This window comes from Tenrec ecaudatus, chromosome 6 (assembly GCF_050624435.1).
Source record: "Tenrec ecaudatus isolate mTenEca1 chromosome 6, mTenEca1.hap1, whole genome shotgun sequence".
In the NCBI taxonomy this organism is placed as follows: Eukaryota; Metazoa; Chordata; class Mammalia; order Afrosoricida; family Tenrecidae; genus Tenrec; species Tenrec ecaudatus.
Genome location: NC_134535.1, coordinates 161,663,673 through 161,677,418, shown reverse-complemented (window position 1 = coordinate 161,677,418; position 13,746 = coordinate 161,663,673). Strand labels below are relative to the sequence as shown.

The 13,746-nt window shown below is 38.8% G+C and overlaps 1 pseudogene; it reads left to right on the top strand.

Moving 5' to 3' along the window:
• Positions 1-6,693: 6,693 nt before the first annotated feature.
• LOC142451730 (NADH dehydrogenase [ubiquinone] 1 beta subcomplex subunit 3 pseudogene) lies at positions 6,694-6,995 on the top strand (annotated as a pseudogene).
• Positions 6,996-13,746: the final 6,751 nt, after the last annotated feature.

Genomic DNA, 13,746 nt, shown 5'->3' with positions numbered 1-13,746 from the left:
TTCATAGCTTTCTCCATATTGAGTGTTCATATTTGGATCCCACAAGCTGGTGTGTTTTTTTCTATGTGTACTTAGTTGACTCCTTCCTTAGATGGCTGCTTGTTTGAATACAAGCCTTTACAACCCCACACACTAATCTGATTGATAGCTGGGCACCATCTGCTTTCTTCACCACACTTTACATTAGCACCCTTATCTTCAGTGATCATTTCACAAAGGTGAGTATCTAGCAGAGCCATGATGTAAGAACGGATTGCTCTTATATTGGGGCTAGGATTTAGTGTGATCCAAAACCCCATTCCTGGATCTAGCCCTTTTAAAAATTGCTGTAAGTTGGTAGCCAATACATATGTCATATCATTCCATAGTTCAATTATATCAAACATAATATAACTGTGCGATTATGTACGACAGCAATTACGCTGTCACAATCAGTCTCCAAACATACTTTTCCTTCCAGGACTTCTTGACATCATTCCTTGTTCATAGTCTGTTTTTGTCTGGAAGTCCTGCTGGTATTTGAAATATTAGTGACACAACTTTAAGCATCACAGCAAACCACTGCAGTATGACTAACTGACAGGCAAGTGATGGCAACAGACAAAAGGTGGCCCAATAGAACGCGCAGATTATAGAACAATATCAATGATGGCACATACAAGTAAAATTTTGTTGAAGATTGTCCAATAACCATTGCAGCAGTACATTGATGGGGGACTGCTACAGGTTTAGGCAAGTTTCCGAAAAGGATGTGGAACAAAGGACATCATTTCTGATGTCAGAAGGATCTTGGCTCAAAGCAGAGTACCAGAAAGATGTTTAGTCTGTTTCATTAACACTGTCAAAGCACTTGTGTGAGTCCTAAATATGGATAACCTTGAGAAGAATGGGAATTCCAGAACACTTCATGGCATTCATGCAGAACCTGAACATGAACCAAAAGGCAGGTGTGTGAACAGAACAAGAGAATATGTGCTTGTTTAAAATCAGGAAAGGTGTGCATCAGGGTTGTATCCTGTCACCCCACTTATTCAATCTGTATGCTGAGCCAATCATCAGAGAAGCTGGATTACATGAAAAGAATCCACATTCTTTTCCTCCATCAGGAATGGAGGAAGGCTATTAACAACCTGCAATATGCAGACAACACAATCTTGGTTGCTGAAAGTGAGGAGGACTTGAAGTACTTGCTGATAAAGATCAAAGATTGTAACCTAAAGTATGGATTACACTCAAGGTAAAGAAACACAAATCCTTCCAACTGGACCCATATGTAACATCATGGTAAACTAAGAAAAGATTAAAGTTGTCAAGAATTTTGTCTTACTGGGAGCCACAATGCTCATGCAAGCAGCAGACAAGAGATCAAGAGACATTTGAGTTGGGTAAATATGCTACACACAATAATTTTTAAATGTTGAAAAGCAAGGATGTTACTTTGAGGACTAAGGTATGGCCAACATTAAGCCATGATGTCTTCAATGGCCTCATATGCATGCTGGACAAGAAATAAGGAACATGGAAGGAGAATGGGTGCATTTGAACTGTGGTATTAATGAAGAATATCGAAAGTTTGATTCCAAATGAATAAACAGATCTGTCTTAGAAGAACTACAACCAGAATGCTCCTGAAAGGCAAAGATGGTGAGGCTTTGTCTCACATGTTATGGACATGTTATCAGCAGAGACCAGTCCCTGCGGAAGGACTCCACGCTTCATAAAGAAGAGATGGAGTGAAGAAGAGGAAGGCTCTTCAGATGGAGTGACACAGTGGCTGCAACATTGGATTCAAACTTACGAACGCATGTGAGGAAGGCATGGGACCAGGTGCGGCTTTTGTCCTGTTGTACGCAGAGTAACTATGAGTTAGAACTGAGTTGACAGCACCCTGAAAGCAGCAACAGCATGCTAAAACCTAACAAAATCTTTGTACCAGAGAGCACAGAAACCCTTACTTAAATTAAGTTAAACAAAGAAGAGTACAGATGGATTATATAACTGATAAATCCAGAAGTCAGGCAGACATCAATCAGGCCGATCTTCCAGATCGGATCTTCTCTTAGTTCTGCCCTCCTCTGAAACAGCTCCTCAATTCCAACCAGAAGAGAGCGCCTCATCTCTCACCATCTCTAATTGTGTTAGTTTCAACATCTCTCGTGGTTAGTCATTGGATTGCTGTCTGCAAGGTTAGCTGTTCAAATCACCAATCACTCTGGGAGAGAAAGATGAGGCTATTTGTTTCCATAAATATTGACAGTCTTAGAAACCCTCTGTAGGGTCACTATGAATTAGAATCAATATAGTGGTACTGGCTGAACCCTACTCTGTGTGCTAGACAGGGTTCTCTAGAGAGACAAAACCAGATTTCTAATAATTTTATAAAGAAAGATTGATAGATAATTCAAGAAATGAAAAGTTAAATTATAAAGCAGTACAAATGGCTCAGTGAAACTCACTCCCGTGAGAGAGTTGTGAGACACTGGCAGTCCTTCAAGTCTTGAGGGCCGCCAGGTAGTCCTCTGTAGAGAGATTCAGGATATCCCAGCACAGGCAGCAAATATCAAGGCAAGTCACCAACAGTCAGTCAGGTCACCAACAGTCAGACCCCAGCTTAAGAGATGTAAATTCCAATTCTCTGGAGAGGCAAGCCTTAAAGGAACCTCAAATTACAGTGACACAGTGCACAGGTTAGGTGTCCCACAGGTAGTGTAGCTTGCAAATTGAGGCACATAACAAGCAAGGCAAGCTGCAAACTGGTCTGATGATCAAAGAGTGAGAGAGAAGAAAGACGAGGCTCGCCGAGCCATTTATCTCTCCACCCTTCAATTAATCCCACGTGTTTATCGGCCAGGCTGGCACAATAAACTATCTCATCTGGTCGTTGGAAAGCCAAGCACTGGTTCCTTTATTCCTGGGGCACTTGCTTTGCCTCTACAAGTTGCTGTGCCCGAAGGAATTGTGAAAATAAAATGGAAGTTCATAAAGCTTACCTAGAGTTGAGGCAGGGCCATCCCACCTGGACCACTTAAATACATTCAATGGAAGAAGGAGAAAAGAGGTGAGGGAAGAGATGTTAAGGATGTTATATAAGCAACTGTGGAAGGTCATATGTTTTCCCCAAACACTAATATGTAAATATTTACATATCTTTAAAAACAAAGTATACTTTTTGGGAATGGAAAATACAAGATAAAAATAGGACAACATTAATCTATCCAAAAGAACAATGTTATCAGCAGTTAGGAACCCAAGTGTTCTGGAGTCCCCACAAGCCCTTCATCACTCACTAGCTGTGTGGCCCTATTCCTCACTAACTGAGCATAGATACAGTGTTTACATCGTGAGGACGGAATGAAATCATAAATATGTTCATAATTTTAAAACCTCCACTGCTGTGGAGGTGAGTTCTACCTGGTAGGGCTAACTCAGTGGAGTTGTCTATAATCTTTATGGGAGCAGATTTCTAGGCCCTTCTCCCATGGAATTGCTTTGTAGATTCAAACCACTAATCTTTGAGTTAGTAGGTATTTGCCCCCCCAGAGCTGCTTTAGTACTGCTTACCCACTGCCACCAAGTTGTCTGACTCTACTCAAGCCATCCTATTTAGGCTTATGAGGCTGCGAATCCTCTGGGAGCAAGCAAGTCTCATCTTTCTTCTGAAGCGGGACTAATGGGTTTGAACCACCAACCTTGTGTTTAGTAGCCTAATGGTTACCCAACAGTGCCATCCGGGCTCCTTTAATGATACATAGCGTTCCATAATACTTTGTGCTCCATAATTGTTACCCATCCATAAGACAGTGGCCTATTTGAAGGCAGGGATTTTGAGAGCCTTTTTTGCCAGTGTAACTTCAAGTGCTTGGCTCTGGGGCCAGCATAGAATAGATGTTTGGTCATTAGTTGTGGGAAGAAAGAATGACTCTACATCTCTCTCTCTCTCTCTGTCTGTCTGTCTGTCTGTCTCTCTCTGGAGAAGAGTAATGAAGAGGAAAGAGTTAAGGAAATGCGAAGCCCCGTACAGCTGGAGCCAGCTCTTGGTTGGAGGCCAGCTATAAAATCCAGGAGGAGTGGGGTTGGAGTTGCAGGTCTACTTTGAGAGCTGTCCTAACAGGACAGCTGACAGGGGCAGAGAAAAGAGGCAGACGTGTTGGTTAAATCCCATGGCAGGAGCCGCTTTTATTTGGAGCCTGAGAAGCAAAGCTGGATCATCTGGTTCCGTAACAAGCCTTAAAATAAAACGCAACTCTTGGAACTGCTCTGTGGGAAAAGGCTGGAGGACGGGCTTCAAAGGAAAAAGACAATAGAGGGTTTAATCCCAACATCTAAAAACAAATGTTGTTTTCAGGGATTTTTTCGGAGATTCTCTACCAAATGGAGGAGGCAGTAATCTAAAGGACAGAAGTGTAAAACTGTGAAAGGAAGCCAATGTAAGGAGTCTACAGGCTTTGTATACTAAAGTAAAAGACTCCCTAGAGGATTATTTTTTACTTTCATTCGTTTTTTTTACTATTATTAAAAGATCATTTTATCTGGGGCCCTTACAGCTCTTATAACAATCTTTGCATCGATTGTATCAAGCACATTTGTACATATGTTGCCATCATCATTTTCAAAGCATCTTCTTTCTACGTGAGCCCTTGGGATCTGCTCCTCTTTTGTCCCTCCCTCCCCCTCTACCTGCCTCATGACTCCTTGATAAATTATAAATGATTATTTTCATATCTTTTACACGGACTGTTTCCTTCCCCCCATGGTTTCTGTTGTTCATCCCCCTGGGGGGTGGTTATAGGTAGATCATTGTGATCTGTTTCTCCTTCCTCACCTCCTCTCTCCACCTTTCTTTACCCTTCTGGTATGGCTACTTCCATTTCTGTTCCTGGATTCAGTGTATTGTGAGCAAGAGCTTATCCATCACGTGTACCTGTGTACATGCTCTGGTCTAGCCCATAGTAAAAGGCAAGACTGGGATCATGATAGTGGGGGGTGGGGAAGCCTCAAAGAATCAGAGGAATATTGTGCTATACTGCACCCTGGTTGACTCATCTCATTGGGTTTTCCTACCTCTATAAGATAGGCATGAGAAGCAAGCTCAAGGAGAAGGCAATGGGACCAATGGTTTCAGAGGGACTTGAGGGAAGGAGGAGGCAAGGGAAGATCAGTGAGCAAATAACACCATAGACAGGGGAACGACTAGGCAGATTAGATATTTCAGATGAATCTTACAATTACACATACTGATAAATTATTTCTTAATTTTCTTTCAATAAATATTCTTAAATGCAATGGAACATTTATATGGTTCTAAAAAAATTCTAGGGCCAAAACCTAAGAGAAGAAGAAAATTCAGAATTATGAGCCAATATTTAGTGGTATTTTTTCCTAAGAAACATCTGCTCTACTTCTCATGAAATAGCTGAGAAAAGGGGATGAAAGCTGAGGGGGAAAATTGTAATCCACGGTCTTCAAAGGAAGTTGTTCATTGTCCACACTTAAGTTTGAGGTCTCAGAGGTCCACAATCTGAGACTGAAAAATAATTAGAACTGGACTGGCCGTTCCAGGGACGGAAGCCCAGCTTCAAATCATTGCAATTCCTTAAAAATGCTTAAAGTGACCGAATAACATTATTAATGTGTATTGTGCAACAGTCTGCTAAAAATAAATATAAACTGTTTCTGGATGGAAATAACATCACTCTTGGCCTCAAATGAGTTGTATAATATATACTTTTTGTTTTTATTGTCGTTGAGGATAGACATAACTAATCATAGATAAACCTGACAATTTCTACACATACAATTTAGTGATATTGATGGCCTTCTTCAAGTTCTACAACCATTCTTCCACTCCTGAGTTGTTCGTTCCCCATTAATTGGACTCACTAAGGTAGTTCCCTCCCTAATATCTTGAGTTACTGTTGTCAGTTTGATGCCGTAATGTAGATTTTATCTATGTCAAAGCAGACTTGGTTTACTAGGTAAGTTAAACTATGATTTCATTTGAAGATTTCTGAGCATATTTTTGACTTACGTTTGAAAAATGATCAGAGGGGAATAGTTGCAGGTACATAATTTTTCATATCTGATATTTGGCATTTAATTTCTTTAAAAAGTTATGTGTGATACACACAAAGAGAGAAGAGAATGATGTCAAAACTGAAGAGGACTAGCATATGACACAAACAGATCCCTCTAGTAACAGTGCAAAAAAATGGAATTAGCAGATGGAAACTTCAAAACAACTCTTGAAATTTTAAGGAAACAAAAGACACGATTGAGAACTTGGGCAGAGAAAGAAAAATAAATCTATGGAAGTCCTATAACTGAAGAATATAATAAGATAAGAATGCTCATCTAAAACAATAGTAAAAAGAGTATAAAATTAATAGAGAGAAAATAATAAAATAGAAGTAAAATTATTAAATAATCAATTTAAAATAAGACAAGAAAGAACAGCCAGAAAAAAAGTGACATGAGTAGAACAAAAATAAAACAATAGTAAAATCATAGATTTACTATTTTTTTAGATTTACTATTCAAACAAATTAGTAACTATATTAAATTTTAGTACATCAAATACTCTAATTAAAAGATAAAACAGTGACAACTTCCGTTTCCTGTTGGGCTCCTGCTAGAGGATTAAATTTTTGAAGGTCCAGACAGGTCAGATTGCCTTCCGTATTTCTTCCTGTAGACATGGCCCCTGGACATGGACATGGACATGAACATGACCATCATAAAATGGAACTTCCAGATTATAGACAGTGGAAGATAGAAGGGACACCATTGGAAATTGCTCAGGAGAAGCTGGCTGCACAGGGCCTAAGAGATCCACGGGGCGCAATGAAGCTTGGAGATACATGGGTGGATTTTCAAACAATGTTTCCTTTCTTGGTGCAATATTAAAAGGATTCAAATGGGGATTTGCTGCCTTCGTGATAGCTGTAGGGGCTGAGTATTTCGTGGGTTCTCCGCATAAAGATAAGAAGGATCACTGAAGCTAGTTTCTGGAAATATCTTAATCTCTTGAAGAAATGAGATATCTATACCATAACCTCCTTCTCTGTGTTCATTAAATAAAACAACTAAGATGTAATAACATTAAAAAAATAAAAGATAAAACTTTGACTTTCTAAAACAGCCAAACCCATGTATTGTACTTTATATAGACATATCTAAATTAAAATGATTGAATATTATATAATACAAGCAGTAACTGAAAAACGTCATGTAACTTAATAATGGAGAACTAAGGTGTGTCTGACCCAAAACACAGTAATTTTAACCAGTTCAAATGCTTATGAAAGCTAGACATTGAATAAGGAAGATTGCAGAAGACTTGATGCATCTGAAATATAGTTGATGAAAAATATTATTGGATGTACCATAAGCTCTTGGGAAAGAACCACGTCTGTCTTAGAAGCAAGGATGTTGAGATTTCATCTCACATATTTTTGACATCTTCTCGGAACAGATCAGTCCCTGGAGAAGCACATCACGCTTGGTAAAGTAGACGGGCAATTATCCAAAGGAAGAGCATCAAGGAGATGGATTCACACAATGGCTGCAATGGGCTTGAACTTAACGACTGTGAGGATGGCAAAGGAGAGGTCAGTGTTTTCTTGTTTTACAAAGAGCCCTTATGAGTTGGAATTGACTGGATGACACCTAATAACAGCAACAAATAAACGTACACCTTCAAAGAAGTAACAAATCCATATCTGGCAAAGTACATGCCGAGGAGATCTCTGGGACTGGCGTGAACAAGACGAGAGTAGCAATACTTGTAGAGTTCCAATACAAATAAAATGCAATCTAAATGTCTAACAACAAGTAAGTGGACAAATAAATTGTGGGATATTCATCCAATGAAACCCAGTTCATCAATAAAGAATGAACCCCGGATACATACATTCATATGAATAAATCTCAAAAGCAAAACAAAGCAATCATGTCAAGAAAAAGACATACAGATGACAATATAGTCTGTGGTTCCATTGATATAAAGTTCAAAAGCAGACTAAACTAAAGTGATTTATATTTTTGACTTGAGTGATAATTTATCAAGATGCTTTACCTTGTAATAACCTAATGTGCAGTGTATTGATTTTTGGCTTTTCTTTTAGTTGGACTTCAATTTTAAAAGTAACAAAAAGAAAAATGCTTGGTTCCTCTTCTCTATCTTATCGGCCAGCCAACCATCAAGCTCTGTTGACATTTCTTTCATGTCTATCACATCTCTCCATCCCTACAGTAATATCCCATCCTAGTTTAGATGTTGTTCTTGCCATCTGGACTAATATAATTGTATGAATTATTTTCTATTTATCCCTCCCTCACCTCACGACTATCAGATTAATATTCTGAATACATCATTTGCTCCCTGAAAAATACTCAAAATTCCTTGGTAACTGTTTACAACTTGGTAACTCCAGTAGAGTAACAAATGAAGAAACTCACCCAAGGCAGCAAGGCAATGGTGCTCAAGAATAACCATCTCCTGGCTAAGTTCTGACAAACAGTAAATATTGAGGATTCCTGGGGAAGGGTAGGCACAAAGAAAAAGGTAAAAGCACTCCATTAACACTCTTTAACCATTAGAAATATAAACAACAATAACGGCTAACGCTTATATTGCTTTCTATGAAGACCCTTAACTGAGGGTAAGTCAAAATTATTGCTACAAAATCAAAGAAGCTCTATTAAAGTTTCAACCTGCCCTATATAGGTCTAGTTTGGAAAAATGGAACTAAAATCTAATGGAATTTCTCATGAACTTAAAAAAAAAAAAGAAAACCTCTTTATTGATTGTGAATTGGTGAATGTTTACAGAGAAAATCAGGTTTTTTGTTTACTATTTCATACATATTTTATTTCATGCTATTAATTGCAATCCTCTCACTGTAACATCACTCATTCCACTTCCTCACTGGTTTCCATTTTCATTCTCCTTCTTTCTTAATCTTTCTAAACTTTGTCGTTGGTTAAATGCTGCCTTCTGGTCACAAATGGTCGCTTATTCTAAGGAATGCATGCCTCCGTACCCAACATATCTGAAACTAAAAGAACTCCAAAAATGTCCATAACAATGGAAGCCGTAAGTTGTACTCTAACAATATTCAACGGGAAAAATATTGAATAATGCAGAAACCATCAAAAGAAGATGGAAAGAATACACAGAGGCACTGTACCAAAAAGAAATAGTCAACATTCCACCATTTCACGAGGTAGCATATGGGCAAGAACCAGTGATGTCAAAGGAAGTTCAAGCTACACTGCAAGTATTAGTCAAAAAACAAGGCTCCAGGAATCGATGGAGTACCAATGAAAATATTTCAACAAACTGATGAAGCACTGGAAGCACCCTAAATTCATGCCAGGAAATTTGGAAGACAGCTACTTGGTCAATTGGCTGGAAGAGATCCATATTTGTACCCATTCCAAAGAAAGCTGACCCAGCAGAATGCTCAGATTACAGAATGATCTCATTGATATGACATCCAAGTACAATTTTGCTGATGATCATCCACGAACAGTGGGAGCTGCCAGAGGTTCAGGTCCGATTCAGAAGAGGATGTGGACCAAAGGATATCATTGCTGATGCCAGTTGGATCTTGACTCAAAGAAAAGAATACCAGAAAGATATTTATTTGTGTTTCATTGACTATACCAAGTCCTTTGACTTTGTGGATCATAACACACTATGGATAACCTTGGTGTTATCCGCGACTTCCAGAACACTTCATTGTGTTCATGTGGGACTTGTACATGGATCAAGAGGCAGTTGTGGGAACAGAACAAGGAGCTACTGCATGGTTTAAAACCAGGAAAGGTGTGTGACAGGGTTGTATCCTCTCACCGTATTCAAGTCCATCTGGATCCTGAGCAAATCATCAGTGAAGCTGGAGTGTGTAAAGAAGAATGGGACATCAGACGTAGAGGAAGCCTTATTAATGACTTGTGATGTGCAATGACACAACCTTGCTTGTTAAAAATAAGGGAAACTTGAAGTATTTGCGGATGAAAATAAAGAATTTCAGCCTTCGCTATGAATATGACTCAATGTAAAGAAGACCCAAAGTCACACAACTGGACCAATAGGTAATATCATCATAAATGGAGAAAAGATTGAAGTTGTCAAGAATTTTTGTCTTGCTTGGATCCACAATCAATGCTCAATGGAAGCAGCAGTTAAGAGATTAAAAGATAAGTTGCATTATGCAAATCTACTGCACAACACCTCTTTAGCGTATTGAAAAGCAAGGATGTTACGTTGAGGAATAAGGTGTGCCTGACCCAAGCCATGGGATTTTCCATTGTTTCCTATGGGGGAGCGGGGAGGGAGGGGGAAAAAAAAGAGGACCTGATGCAAAGGGTTTAAGTGGAGAGCAAATGCTTCGAAAATAATTGGGGCAGGGAATGTATGGATGTGCTTTATACAATTGATGTATGTATATGTATGGATTGTGATAAGAGTTGTATGAGCCCCTAATAAAATGTTTTAAAAAATTTTTTAAAAAAGAAACTCAGGAAGGTAGAGGGCACTTTACATGGAAAAAAAGAAACAAACAAGACAGAAATCTATTGTAAATAGGTGGTCCTATGCGAAACCCTAAATGCTATCCATTTTCATTGACTCGTCACAGTAAAAAACTATGATAAATGAAGGGTTTTTTTTCTTCTATATGGAAAAAAGTAATTTATCTTGTTAATTTTTGGATCTTTACTCTAGTGGCTTCATAGGACTCTATATTCACACAAACCAAACAAGCAAACAAAAAAAAAAAAACCTACTTGCCACTATAGTATTACACCAAACTCTACCAGTAGAGAATAAATCAATGATCTGTTTAAAAAAAAAAAAGAAAGAAAGAAAGTGGGATGTTGAATGAGGAAGAGCAAAAAAAATGAATGCATTTGAAAATGGTCCAGGTGAAGAATACTGAAAGTATCATGGGCTGCTAAAAGGACTAACTGATCTGTCCTGAAGAAGTATGGCCAGAGTGCCTCTTAGAAGCAAGGGCGGTGAAACTTTGTGTTACATATTTTGGACGTGTTAGGAGGACATCAACAGGGGGCTCTAGCATAGGAACAATTGTGAGGATGGCACAAGGCTGGGCTGTGTTTCATTTTGTTGTGCATTAGGGTGCCAAGGTTGGAGCTGACTGATTGGACAACTGAAAATTGAGCAAAGGGGGTGAGTTCATTCTAGACTTGAAGAATGACTAAGGGCCATTAGTCTTGAGTGTTCCACCAGTTTTTATCTGACCAGTTAGCCTAATCTTTGTTATGATTTTGGGTAATGTGTTCAGTGGTTGGTGGGATTCAAATAATTGAACAATTGTTTCACTGTCTTACTGATCATTTTAATAAAATGCAATATACTAAAAGATAGCTTATTGTTTCATACAGTTAATTCTTAATAAGAACAATCAAAGAGGGACACAAAACTAAATTATGGGTGAGTTTTAAAATATTAATGAAACCTATTAAATAATGAAATCAATAAAATTGGTATTGAAGATATTCCCATATTTCTTCTCTTTTTAAAATATAAATCATTTCATTGGGGGTTCTTACAGCTGTTATAACAATCCATACATCAATTGTATCAAGTATATTTGTACATATATTGCCATCATCATTTACAAAACATTTCTTTCTACTTGAGTTCTTGGTATCAGCTCCTTCTGCCCCCTCCTCCTTCCTATATTGCTTCCAGATTGACATCCTCAATTGAGATATATTTTACTTTTATCAAGCATTATCAGCTGTGTGATTTATCCTTAACCATGTTTTTTTACAGTAGGAGTATGACTCCATTCCTTTAGCAGTAGAACAATTAGACAATAATTATTGTGTTTAATGTGTTAGAAACAGGTGACTTCTCTTCTTTGAACAATTTATTCATTTTTGAAAATCCCCTTTCTGCTTATGCGAACCTTACAGTAATTGTCCTGACAATATTTTAGTTTTTTGAATACTTTCCTGACTTGCATAATTCACTCAGAGTTTCTGGTGGAATTTGGGGGCATGACACAAAGCTGAAATGAATGACAGTGTGTCCCCTTCTGGTTGTTTGGTACTTTTTCTCTTTACATTATATGTTTGTTTACTGAAGTAACCAACATAAGGACATAAAAAGGGAGTAGTTCATCAGAAGTGTAATGAGTTTTATGAAATGAACAAAAAAGTATCACAGGCATAGTTCTGTCTAGTTTTTTATACCTATGGACAAAATGAACTTAACTACGGGTGCTTACAAGATACTGTTGTGCAGCAGATGATCATTAAATAAGAATAAAGAGTAGAAAGAGGATGGGAACTGTGCCCAATCTGACCCCACCACATAGAGGCGAGACACTAAGGGTATGAAACAGAACAGCAAGGGGAACAAAGCAATGAAGTGTCCAGAGAATACCAAAAATAGACTTTGGGGCCAGGGTGTGGCACCCCATCAGACTCGACTGGAAAACACTCAACAAACAGTCCTTGAACTACTTACAGGCTTTTCTCTCTTTTTTTTGGAGGGAGGGGTCGGTTTTTGGTTTGTTTTGTTTTCTTTGCTTTGTTTTACTCTGTCTTCTTTTTTGTGCATATTATTATCTCTGAAGGTCTATCTAGATAAGGTAGGTGGAATAAACAATCAGGAGGAGAAAACAATGGGACTGATGGTTCCTGGGGGGACATGGGAGAGGTGGAGGCAGGAGAAAAGAAGTGGGTGTTAACAAACCCAGGGACAAGGGAACAAGTGATCCAAAATCAATGGCGAGGAGGGTATAGGAGGCCTGGTAGGGCTTGATCAAGGGCAATGTAACCGAGAGGAATCACTGAAACCCATATGAGGGCTGAACATGATAGTGGGACAAAAGTAAAAAGAAATAGAAGGAAAAACTGGGAGGCAAAGGGCTTTTATAGAGGTCCAAATACAGGCATGCACATATGTATATGTAAATATATTTATATATGATGATTGGGAAATAGATCTATGTGCATATATTTGTAGGCTTAGTATTAAGGGCATTAGACCTTTACTCAAGTACTCCCTCAATGCAAGAACACTTTGTTCTATTAGACTGGCATTCCATGATGCTCACCTTCCCGACATGATCACTGAAGACAAAGTGGGTACATTAGCAAATGTGGTTAAGAAAACTGATGGTGCCTGGTTATCAAAAGATACAGCATCTGGGAGTCTCAAAGGCTTGAAGATAAACAAACAGCCATGTAACTGAGAAGCAACAAAGCCCACATGGAAGACGCACACTAGCCTGTGTGATCATGAGGTGTCGATGGGATCAGGTATCGGGCATCAAAGAACAAAAGATCATATCATTGTGAATAAGGGGGAGTGTGGAGTGGGAACCAAAGTCCATCTGTAGGCAACTGTACATCCCCTCACAGAAGGGTCGCAGGGAGGAGACGAGACAGTCAGGATACAGTATAGCACCAATGGAACATACATTTTCCTCTAGTTTACTTAATGTTTCCTCCCCCTCACTATCATGATCCCAATTCTACCTTACAAATCAGGCGAGACCAGAGCATGTACACTGGTACAGATGAGACCTTGAAACACAGGGAATCCAGGACAGGTAAACCCCTGTGAGAGTAGCAATACCAGGAGAGTAAGGAGAAGGTGGAGGAGAAAGGAGGAACCAATCACAAGGATCTACATATAGCCCCATCCCTGGGAGATGGACAACAGAAAAGTGGGTAAAGGGAGACATCGGACAGTGTAGAACATGG